Raw genomic sequence first — 12,402 nt, forward strand, 5'->3', positions numbered from 1 at the left:
AGGAACATTGACAGGATTATCACTCCTACCCAGCAAGTAACACGCCAGTGGCCCACTGGCGGCCCATTAGCTTTTTGCCCACTAGCGTTTCTACAAAGCGTCTGGCCAGCGGGCCGCCAGCGGCAGCCACTTTTTTTTATAGTGCGCGTCGCAGTCGGGCCGCTTTCATGACAATGCCTTTTAACAATACCCTAATCAGCGGCTCACCAGCGGCCCGACGGCGGTTTTATTTATAATAATCCTTTATAATAATTTTGGTCATATCACAAATGACATGGAACTGAATAAAATCTAAACAATTTATTTCAAATAGTGCAAGATGCATACAAGAAAAACATGCATTATACAGCAAGCATACAAAATAAACATGTGCAAATGAATTCAAATAGAAATGATACAAAATCAAATAGTGCAAGAAAACGTGTCCAGTAACAGATAACCACACCGTTTAGTATTGAATGCATTCTAATCAATTAATTATTTAAAGTTAGTGCTGGAAAAAAGACCATCCAAATATACATAAAACAAAATAAACAAAGTTAACAAATACAGCTCCGAAAACAATTAGGAGACCACTGCACCTTTTTCTATCCTGACCAAAAAAATTGAAAAGGAAAGTTTTGAGTGAGGAACAGAAGCGTTCAATTTGCAGTGGTCCCTTAATTTTAACCCTTAAGTACCTCACTCGGAACCGTCCTTTTCGACTTCTTTGGAAAGGAAAGAAAAAGGTGCAGGGGTGTCTTAATTCTTTCCGGAGCTGTATATGGTAACAGTGAAACTATTTTTAGTGTTCTAAGAAAGGTGTGTTTTTAGATGCTCACCAGATAACAAAGTCATTCTCAAATACCTCTTTGGTTTATCCCACCCCACTCTCCCTTTCTTTACTAAGTGTAGAATGGATGAGAAATAAATGTCCAACTGTTGTAGTTGCTCTGATAATTGTTGTTTCTACAGATCTACCAACAGCCTCAGTGAGTGTCTCTCCTCATGGTCTCCTCTACTCTGGAGAGACTGTTACTCTGCAGTGTGACATATCAGTCTACACAGACTGGACATACCGATGGTACCAAAACAACCAAACACTTCCCACTCAGACAAGTAAAACCGTCAGACACATCATCCCCATCATAAAGACAGGTCAGACTGGTCTGTACAGATGTGAGGGGATGAGGACAGAACGACCCCAGAGGTCAGAACCCAGTAATGACCTCTCCATCAGTGTCTCTGGTAAGTTCACTATTATACTCTATCAGTTACTACATGTTCATTATTATATGTTTTATTTTTAAAGATGTAATTAATGAGCATGCCATTAGGTTATGTGTATATGTTTTCACAGCTCTGCCAAAAGCTACACTGTTGGTAAAGCCAAACCCAGTGTATCCTGGAGAGACAGTCACTCTGACCTGTTCAGTTGGGTCCTACAGTGACTGGAGATATAAGTGGTACAAAGACAGTAATGATACTGTAGTATCCCAGTCTGACAGACACACAGTAACAGGAGACACCCTCACCATCAGTAGAGCTGCTGAGTCTGACCAGGGTCTCTACTGGTGTCAGGGAGAGAGAGACTCCAGACCCAAATCTACCTCCATCAGTCAACCTGTCAGTATCATTGTGAATGGTGAGTTACTTCTGTGTGTTGTATTAACCTGATCAGTGGGGTCTGACAGTGACTGGAGATATAAGTGGTACAAAGACAGTAATGATAATGTAGTATCCCAGTCATCACAACTCAGTGTTTCCCTCCACATCAGTGTTATTGGTGACTTCAATATTAACCTCCTAAGACCGGAGCTTTGATAATGTATACATTTTTAATTTCTCTTAGCTATTTGGGATTAGTAGGAATATGTAAGCACTGTCTTTGCACTGGAAGTACCTTTTGAAAAAACAATAATGTCCTCATATGATGACATTGGGTTTATTTGACTACATAACACAATAAAGTCACCAATGTGTAACTAAGTAGAAAACTGCTCATTTCAACTGGTAATATCAAAATAGAACTTAAACAAATGTACAAACAGTGTGAGTGAGTATATGTATGTGTGTGTGCATTTCAATGCCGGAACATGGCAACAAATAAGGGCACAACTGCTAATGACGTATGCATGTTGTTACTTGGTATCATAGTGATGTTAGTAGTAGTGTGTTGTTACTTGGTATCATAGTAAACTTAGTAGTAGTGTGTTGTTACTTGGTATCATAGTGATGTTAGTATTAGTGTTATGTTACTTGGTATCATAGTGATGTTAGTAGTAGTGTGTTGTTACTTGGTATCATAGTGATGTTAGTAGTAGTGTGTTGTTACTTAGTATCATAGCGATGTTAGTAGTAGTGTGTTGTTACTTGGTATCATAGTGATGTTAGTAGTAGTGTGTTGTTACTTGGTATCATATTGATGTTAGTAGTAGTGTGTTGTTACTTGGAATCATAGTGATATTAGTAGTAGTGTATTGTTACTTGGTATCATAGTGATGTTAGTAGTGTTAGAAATTGGCGGTTTCGTATAGTGGTCAAATAATGTAGAACCTGTATCAAATCGAGGGAGAAGTTCACTCACGTTTATTGGAAAATTGAAGCACAGATGTCATTCGGTGAACGTTCCATTAACTTTTCACTGTAATGTTGGTTACCAGCTAGCCTATATATTAAGGGCGTTTCTACACAGCAAAGATCAGGTTTCCAAGACAGTAACCCCCATGCCAAATGTTCAATGTGAACATCCCTGTGGTCATTAGAGCACAACCTACAGAGAGATAATCTAAACAGAGATGTTTCTGTTGTTCTCATTATCTAGGCACATTCACTTCCAATGAAACGTACATTCATATTGTAATTGTTAATGCTCAGATTCCACAGTAGTGGTGTTTTGTTACTTGGTATCATAGTGATTTTAGTAGTAATTTGTTGTTACTTGGTATCATAGTGATGTTAGTAGTAGTGTGTTGTTACTTGGTATCATTGTGATGTTAGTAGTAGTGTGTTGTAACTTGGTATCATAGTGATGTTAGTGGTAGTGTTTTGTTATTTGGTATCATAGTGATGTTAGTAGTAGTGTGTTGTTACTTGGTATCATAGTGATGTTAGTATAGTGTTGTTACTTGGTATCATAGTGATATTAGTAGTAGTGTGTTGCTACTTGGTATCATAGTGATGTTAGTAGTAGTGTGTTGTTTCTTGGTATCATATTGATGTTAGTAGTATTGTGTTGTTACTTTGTATCATAGTGATGTTAGTAGTAATGTGTTTTTACTTGGTATCATAGTGATGTTAGTAGTAGTGTGTTGTTACTTGGTATCATAGTGATTTTAGTAGTAATGTGTTGTTACTTGGTATCATAGTGATATTAGTAGTAGTGTGTTGTTACTTGGTATCATACTGATGTTAGTAGTAGTGTGTTGTTACTTGGTATCATACTGATGTTAGTAGTAGTGTGATGTTACTTAGTATCATAGCGATGTTAGTAGTAGTGTGCTGTTACTTGGTATCATAGTGATGTTACTAGTAGTGTACTATTACCTGGTATCATAGTGATGTTAGTAGTAGTGTGTTGTTACTTTGTATCATAGTGATGTTAGTAGTAGTGTGTTGTTACTTGGTATCATAGTGATGTTAGTAGTAGTGTGTTGTTATTAGGTATCATAGTGATGTTAGTAGTAGTGTTTATTACTTGGTATCATAGTGATGTTACTAGTAGTGTACTATTACCTGGTATCATAGTGATGTTAGTAGTAGTGTGTTGTTACTTTGTATCATAGTGATGTTAGTAGTAGTGTGTTGTTACTTGGTATCATAGTGATGTTAGTAGTAGTGTGTTGTTATTAGGTATCATAGTGATGTTAGTAGTAGTGTTTATTACTTGGTATAATAGTGATGTTAGTAGTACTGTGTCGTTACTTGGTATCATAGTGATGTTAGTAGTATTGTGTTGTTACTTGGTATCATAGTGATGTTAGTAGTAGTTTGTTTTTACTTCCTATCATAGTGATGTTAGTAGTAGTGTGTTGTTACTTGGTATCATAGTGATGTTAGTAGTACTGTGTTGTTATCTGGTCTCATAGTGATGTTAGTAGTAGTGTTTTGGTACATGGTGTGTGGAAAAAATTAGTATCCAGACAACGAGGATTACGAAGTATAACTGAGTTCTTTAATAACTGTCCATGTCGTGTGGGAGAAAGTCAGTTTCTAGCTGAGGTGGGAGTCCCCTTTATATCAGGAAGGATACAAAATTAATCAATAGCAATGATTTGAAAAACAAAAGACCACATGGAAATCATGACCTGATGTTTCATCCTGGCAGACAGGATACTTGGTAAAGGTGCACAGTGTAGAATCCTGCCTCTAATGTTAACAAGACTGAATTACAAAATGACACAACTTGTTTTCGTCATGACCGAAATAACTAGATTGCGAGTAGTAGCGGCTGAAATGGGTTTTCTGATTTCACCCTTTCAGAAGGGTGGCTGGCTTCTCCCGTAGGGATAGGGTGAGAAGCTCAGCCATCCGTGAGGAACTCGGAGTAGAGCCGCTGCTCCTTTGCATCGAAAGGAGCCAGTTGAGGTGGTTCGGGCATCTGGTAAGGATGCCCCCAGGACATTCTCCCTAGGGAGGTGTTCCAGGCACGTCCAGCTGGGAGGAGACCTCGGGGTAGGCCAGGACCAGGTGGAGAGATTATATTTCGACACTGGCCTGGGAACGCCTCGGGATCCCCCAGTCAGAGCTGGCAAATGTGGCTCGGGAAAGGGAAGTTTGAGGTCCCCTGCTGGAGCTGCTGTCCCCGCGACCCGATACCAGATAAGCGGATGAAGATGAGATGACAACTTGTTTTCTCCTCCCGTTCACTTAGCAAACAAGACTGGAAAATTATGAATACTTAGTGTGGGGGATAGTATTAACTACTCCAGGGTGGTGTAGTGTGGGGGGATAGTATTAACTAGTCCAGGGTGGTTTAGTGTGGGGGGATAGTATTAACTAGTCCAGGATGGTTTAGTGTGGGGGATAGTATTAACTAGTCCAGGATGGTTTAGTGTGGGGGGATAGTATTAACTAGTCCAGGATGGTTTAGTGTGGGGGGATAGTATTAACTAGTCCAGGATGGTTTAGTGTGGGGTATAATACTGTGAGTTTTTATAAAGTGAGTATGTGGAGACGACAAGTGAAAAAGAATAAATGAGGAATATCTCAGGCACTTCAAACTATTTTGTAGAACATATTTGAAACAATAACTAAAACATAGTAAAGTGGACATTTTTCATATGGCCCCTTTAAAAGGATAATGCTTCTAGCCTATTCAAACGTAGGTAAACATTTCTAGTCTATTCAAATCATGAAGGGCCAAAGGTGGAAGAACTTTAATTTTGCTCCTTTAGAAGTGTTCACTATATAACCTTTGAACAGAGTTCACTTCTTAGAGAGAAAGACATCACAACACAATAATGCAGTTAATAGTTGAAATACAACCTTAGTCAGAGATAACTATTTGCTTAAATGATGTTGCTGTTTAGAATAAGTGGTACAAAGACTGGAATGATACTGTAGTATCCCAGTCTGGTTCCTGTAACCCTGGAGCCTCGTACACCATCAGTAGAACTTCTGTGTCTGACCAGGGCCAGTACTGGTGAGAAGGACACAGAGTGTCTAGACCCAGATCTTCACAACCAAGTACTGACATTACTCTCACTGTTCTAGGTCAGTATTTTGGCTATATGAGTCTCTTTGTTGTCAAACACATAGAGCCAATCATGTAGACTGGGTCGATGCATCAATCTTTAGTTATAACACATATACATATGTGTTAGTATTAGTGTGTGTTTGTTAACATGATCTTTTAACTCAAACCAATTCCAACAGGTAATAAGCCAAAGGCCACACTGAGATTCAGACCAAAAGGACATATGGACAGGAGACAGTGTGACACTGACCTGTACTGTAGAGTCTTCTGGATGGAGGTTTTACTGGTACAGACACAGACAAGACTCTGAACCAGTAGCTACAACCTCTGGATCCTCCTACACACTCAGCCAGGTCAGTGTCTCTGATGGAGGACAGTACAGGTGTAGAGCTGGGAGAGGAGACCCTGTCTACTACACCCAGTACAGTGAACCAGTCCACATACAGGTTACTGGTGAGTCCAACACATATACAATAAAATAGCTTAACTGAAGGTATTCTAAGGTATCACATGTTGCTTACTACCACTAATATTAAATTACTGTGATCATAATATATTTTGTTCAATCGTTTTTTCCTCTTTTCATATAATGATTATAAGTATAGTGATCATATGTTGGAAAGTATTATTGGTAGTTTGTAACATTTATTTGGTAGTGTAATATTACAATATTATTGGTAGTGTATTATTAAAGTATTATTGGTAATGTTTTATTAATAAACATGCCATTAGATTATGTGTCTATGTTTTCACAGCCATGATTAAAGCTACACTGTTGGTAAAGCCAAACCCAGTGTATCCTGGAGAGACAGTCACTCTGACATGTTCAGTTGGGTCCTACATTGACTGGAGATATAAGTGGTACAAAGACAGGAATGATACTGTAGTATCCCAGTCTCACAAACACACAGTAACAGGAGACACCCTCACCATCAGTAGAGCTGCTGAGTCTGACCAGGGTCTCTACTGGTGTCAGGGAGAGAGAGACTCCAGACCCAAATCTACCTCCATCAGTCAACCAGTCAGTATCACTGTGAATGGTGAGTTACTTCTGTGTGTTGTATTAACCTGATCAGTGGGGTCTGACAGTGACTGGAGATATAAGTGGTACAAAGACAGTAATGATAGTTCACTATTAACCTCCTAAGACCAATGCATACATTTGATAATGTATGCATTTTTTATTTGTCTTAGCTATTTGGGATTAGTAGGAATATGTAAGCACTGTCTTTACACTGGAAGTACCTTTTGAAAAAAACTACAATGTCCTCAAATGATGACATTGGGTTTATTATACTACATAATACAAGTCACCAATGTTTAACTAAGTAGAAAACTGCTCATTTCAACTGTTAATATCAAAACAGCACTTGAACAAATGTACAAACAGTGTGAGTGAGTATATGTATGTGTGTGTGCATTTCAATGCCGCAACATGGCAACAAATAAGGGCACAACTGCTAATGACGTATGCAGTCAAAGTGTTTTATTGATATAGTGTACATCATAGTGTCTACTGCATTTGTCAGTACCAGAGAGATAATCAAAGACCAATAAGTAATGCATGTTACATGCACCAGCACAGCAGAATGAAGTACATGGTGCAGGAATGCCTAAAACATAATGGCTTCATTTTCTGAAAAAAGGTTTTAGGAGGTTTCAAACTCCATCAGTAACGTGTTGTTACTTGGTATCATAGTGATGTTAGTAGTATTGTGTTGTTACTTGGTATCATAGTGATGTTAGTAGTAGTGAGTTGTTACATGGTATCATAGTGATGTTAGTAGTTGTGTGTTGTTAATTGGTATCATAGTGATATTAGTGGTAGTGTGTTGTTACTTGGTATCATAGTGATGTTAGTAGTAGTGAGTTGTTACATGGTATCATAGTGATGTTAGTAGTTGTGTGTTGTTAATTGGTATCATTGTGATGTTAGTAGTAGTGTTTATTACTTGGTATCATAGTGATGTTAGTAGTAGTGTGTTGTTACTTGGTATCATAGTGATGTTAGTAGTAGTGTTTATTACTTGGTATCATAGTGATGTTAGTGGTATTGTGTTGTTACTTGGTATCATAGTGATGTTAGTATTAGTGTGTTGTTACTTGGTATCATAGTGATGTTAGTAGTAGTGTGTTGTTACTTGGTATCATAGTGATGTTAGTAGTAGTGTGTTGTTACTTGGTATCATAGTGATGTTAGCAGTAGTGTGTTGTTACTTGGTTTCATAGTGATGTTAGTAGTAGTGTGTTGCTACTTGGTATCATACTGATGTTATTAGTAGTGTGTTGTTACTTGGTATCATAGTGATGTTAGTAGTAGTGTTATGTTACTTGGTATCATAGTGATGTTAGTAGTAGTGAGTTGTTACATGGTATCATAGTGATGTTAGTAGTTGTGTGTTGTTAATTGGTATCATAGTGATGTTAGTAGTAGTGTTTATTACTTGGTATCATAGTGATGTTAGTAATAGTGTTCTGTTACTTGGTATCATAGTTATGTTAGTAGTACTGTGTTGTTACTTGGTATCATAGTAATGTTAGTTGCAGTGTGTTGTTACATGGTATAATAGTGAAGTTAGTAGTAGTGTGTGGTTATTTGGTATCATAGTGATGTTATTAATAGTGCGCTGTTACCAGCTGTTGTCATGTTGAAAGAGAGCACAGTGACCCAGGGTGTGGAGAGATGGTAGCATCAGTACATCTGTGAATTCATGATGCCCTCAATGAAGTGCAATTCCCCGACACCTGCAGCACTCATACAACCCCACAGAAGAACACTGCCACCACCATGCTTTACTGTGGGTACCATACTTTACTGTGGGTACCATGCTTTACTGTGGGTACCATGCAGTTTTCATTTTACTGCTCCCCCTTGAAACGCCATACAGTTTGCATGCCATGTGTTCTAAAAAGATTGACCTTTGTCTCATCACCAACCTTCTTCACTTGTGTGAACAATTCCTGAAAGCTTCATTGGGGTGTACTCATTTTTGCACCATGGTGTCACGGCTTAGGTTGAGGAAGCAAGGAGGAACCGGAGAAGGCGTGGCGGATGAAGGTTTTTATATATGAATAGAAAAAGATAAACAGAACGAGCGTCTTTCATAAACGCATACAGCTTCTGACAGTGGCAGAGAACAATCACACACAAAGACAGGGGGAGCAGAGGGAACATATATACCGGGGGAAACAGCGATGATGAGGAACAGGTGCACTAAACGAGACACAGGTGAAATGTATGATGAGACGGTGGTGTCAGAAGGCCGGTGACGTCGACCGCTGGGGCCCGCCCGCTGCAGGGGGAGGTGAACCAGCAGACGTCGCAGTTGTCACACATGGTCTGAAATCATTCTGTTAAAAAACTTTTTTTCTACTGACAAATCTAATTTGCAACCAATGAACCAGAGTTGCTGGAATATATTTTTAATATGTTATTGTTTACTTTCCACAGAATGTATTAATTCTAAAGAGAGACAGATGATTTTTTTTAGAAATCTGTGGGGGTGTACTCATTTATGCTGAGTACTGTATATTAAAATGTTTTTAGCTTTACATTTTGTAAAATAACAAATATATTAAATGTAAAATTTGTTTTCTTAATCATGTCCGTGCAGAGTGAATTTTCGCTGTTTATTTATTTTCTCCATCATCATTACTTAATTTATTCTGATGGTGTTGTGCTGTTCTCTCTCCTGTTGTAGTAACTGGATCCTCTACATCAGTCCTAGTAGGAGTGGTTGTGGGTCCGGTTGTTGCTGCTGTTCTACTGACCATCTTCCTGGTCCTGCTTTGTCGATATAAAAACAGCAAAGGTAAGACTCTTACAGATTCCTAACTTTTATGTCATGATCTGGAGACAAATATAAATTATGACATGACCTGATTTAATAGTGTGCATTTCTCTTTAAAGCTTCCTCTTCTAACAGAATATTCTGGTGAGTACGTCTGTCTCTATACTATGTTCATTCATACAGTAACATATTGTCTGTGTTCTTCAATAATGTCTCTCTCCCTGTAGGCCCGTCCATCCCCAGAGCACCAACCAGGACCCCCAACAGGACCAAGGATCTACCCAGGTTCAGTGTCTTGATGCTGGGTATACAGGTCAGCAGGTCTCTCTCTCAGTCCAGACCTCTAATTATTTTTCATTAACTGTTTTGACTGTCATGTTATTGTATTGTAAGCTGAGTAGATGAGTAGTCTTTGTCTCTATACTTTGACCAACAAGTAATGATACCATCCACCATATGATCAATTACTCAGACAACAATGATTATGGTTCTGTAATGTGTTCAGTAGGAATGTCTAGTAACCCACAATACATGGTTGAGGCTGTACATTTATACTGATTGTTTCTTAATTATTTGCCCAATTCTGCTGGTGCTTCTGCTGGTCCTTGGTCAGGTGATGGGGTGTATGCCCAAATTGAACTCAAGACGTTGGACAAGAAAAAGAAAGGTGAACAAACTGTGCCATGCAAATGTAAAAAACATGAACAACAAAGTAATGAAACAAAACACTGTATTTGCTTGTCCTCCTCAAAAGCAATATTTACAGACTAGTTAAACTACAGGTACAACCCATTGAAAATAATGTTGCATGTAAAAATGTATTGGTTGTTGGTGGTGTGTTTCTGGGCTATTTCTAATCTGAACAGCGGCCGCCACATACAACTTTTTAATAGATGTGGGGAAGTCTGTTTGTCCCTACTGTACTAAGTAAAGGACATGATCCACCTACCTCCACTGAGAGCTGTGGAAACGCTGTTCCCATTGATTTCCAATGACAACGTAGCGTTAACAAGTGATTTGTGCAATGAGATGCAGACCTGCGTGATTCAGGCCTGGGAAGAACTTTTACACTTAGACATTTATGCAAATCACCGTCTTTGAACGTTTGGCAAATACCAGTCACTGGGTTTGCTGTCAGTGTTTTGATGAAATCTCTTCCCTGTTGGACAACCAAAGTTCAATCCCAGATCACCCCTGACCATTTTCAGGCAAACAAATGTACAATCCCAAATGAACACGTAGACACCCCTGAGAACTATATTAACGACAAAGTGCTGCGGATGTCACTGAAATAAAGTGCATAGGACAGTGGGGCTTGTTTGGGATTCACTATAATATACTTTATTTCCATGACTTTCCCTACCACAGAACATTATACGCTGAAGATGTCAAATCCAGACAAACATCTTTCTGTGAAACATACATTATTTTGTAATAATATTCCACTGTAATGAAGATTTGAACATAGCTAATCACCAATTTACTAACGGGAGCTGGCTTCAAATGAACCAGTTATGTTCAAGGAATCCAAAAACAACCATATATGCTGCCAAATAAAGACACATTCCTATACAATTCCTATACAATTTGTTATGAAGCTTTTAAAATTACATTTTGGGGCAAACATGCCCCTGAGCATTATCTTCGGAGCTTCTGGTATTAATTATCAGCTTGTAGATCTATCATGGGCTAGAGAGAGATGGGGAGAGTGTGGAAACAGAGTGCTGCCTACATGCAGCAGCACAAGTGAAGTCACCAGCATGACAATTGACAGTACTGTCTGAGATTATTTTGTGTCAGTGTAAAAAGCACTTTTTTTTACCGAAGCTCAGAGTACGTTTTAATTGATAGCATTGCTTGATTTGACCAACCACTGTAGAATATTCCACAGATAACAGTTAAGTTCTTCTTCTACAGAATTAACACCCCCACCAAAGTCAGAATCAGCCTATTCTCTACTAAAACCCTTCAAAGACTACAGTAAGACTTCATAACATGTTATTAAAGTGTATAGAACTAATGGTCTGATGTTACAGCATGTATAAGTATTTCCTAACAAACATTATGTGCGGATTTGTTGCAGGTACTTGAGGGGAACATGGATGTGATATTTTCATCCATGCAGTCCTACACAGAAGTGTGAGCAAACTCTGCATGAACACAGACACACACACACACACACACAGACACACACACAAACCTTAGATGAAAGATTTTAATAATACATTATTTACTAACTGAAAGTACATATTTAATATGTTGCCTGTTAAGTCACATGATTTAACCATTTGTGATTGACATTCCAACTATTTTTTGATGAGCTGGCTTATTTAGCTCCTAATAGGCTTTTGGTTCAAAAGGCATAAACTCCTGTCCTGTCATGTATTAGGTCACTTGAGAAATATGACACAAATATTAACGGTTTTTACTTATATCATGATTGACATTATCCACCGCTAAAGTGACTCTTTGTTTTGTACTGTGGTTATAAATATCTTTGACTCATTTATAAGCTCTGTTAAGGTGATTGAATAAAATATTTGTATATGAGTTGAATGTTTTCTTACAGTAAACAGATGTGCATCATCATCATCAACTTACACTCACCCTCCTATTGGTCAGCCCTCCTTTAAGACTAATGTGGATATTAAGCACAACACTGTGTGATTAAAAGGGAAAAAAATATGTGATTCCGGAAAAGGAACATACAAGTTAGAGTTTGCATTTAACATTTTAGCAGCTTTTGTCCAGAAGTTATATTTTTTAAATGTTTTCCCCCACTGGTCCATCGTGGAAATGTGAACTCACAACCATGGTGTTGGAAGCACCCCACTCTACTGGAATACATTGGTCTGCTTCAATTTGCAAAGCTACTGCTGTCTGTGAAACACTTTGACAATTAACCACAAACCAGCAGCTACGAAACACTGTTAA

General features: G+C 38.4%; 1 long non-coding RNA gene across 1 annotated transcript; it reads left to right on the forward strand.

Moving 5' to 3' along the window:
* The first annotated feature begins 9,543 nt into the window (after window positions 1–9,543).
* Window positions 9,544–12,091, forward strand: LOC109615278. The gene is made up of 5 exons (XR_004575407.1): window positions 9,544–9,612; window positions 9,696–9,781; window positions 10,082–10,135; window positions 11,386–11,448; window positions 11,552–12,091. It is a non-coding gene; the product is annotated as an uncharacterized LOC109615278 (long non-coding RNA).
* Window positions 12,092–12,402: the final 311 nt, after the last annotated feature.

Source organism: Esox lucius, chromosome 24, assembly GCF_011004845.1.
Source record: "Esox lucius isolate fEsoLuc1 chromosome 24, fEsoLuc1.pri, whole genome shotgun sequence".
NCBI lineage: Eukaryota > Metazoa > Chordata > Actinopteri > Esociformes > Esocidae > Esox > Esox lucius.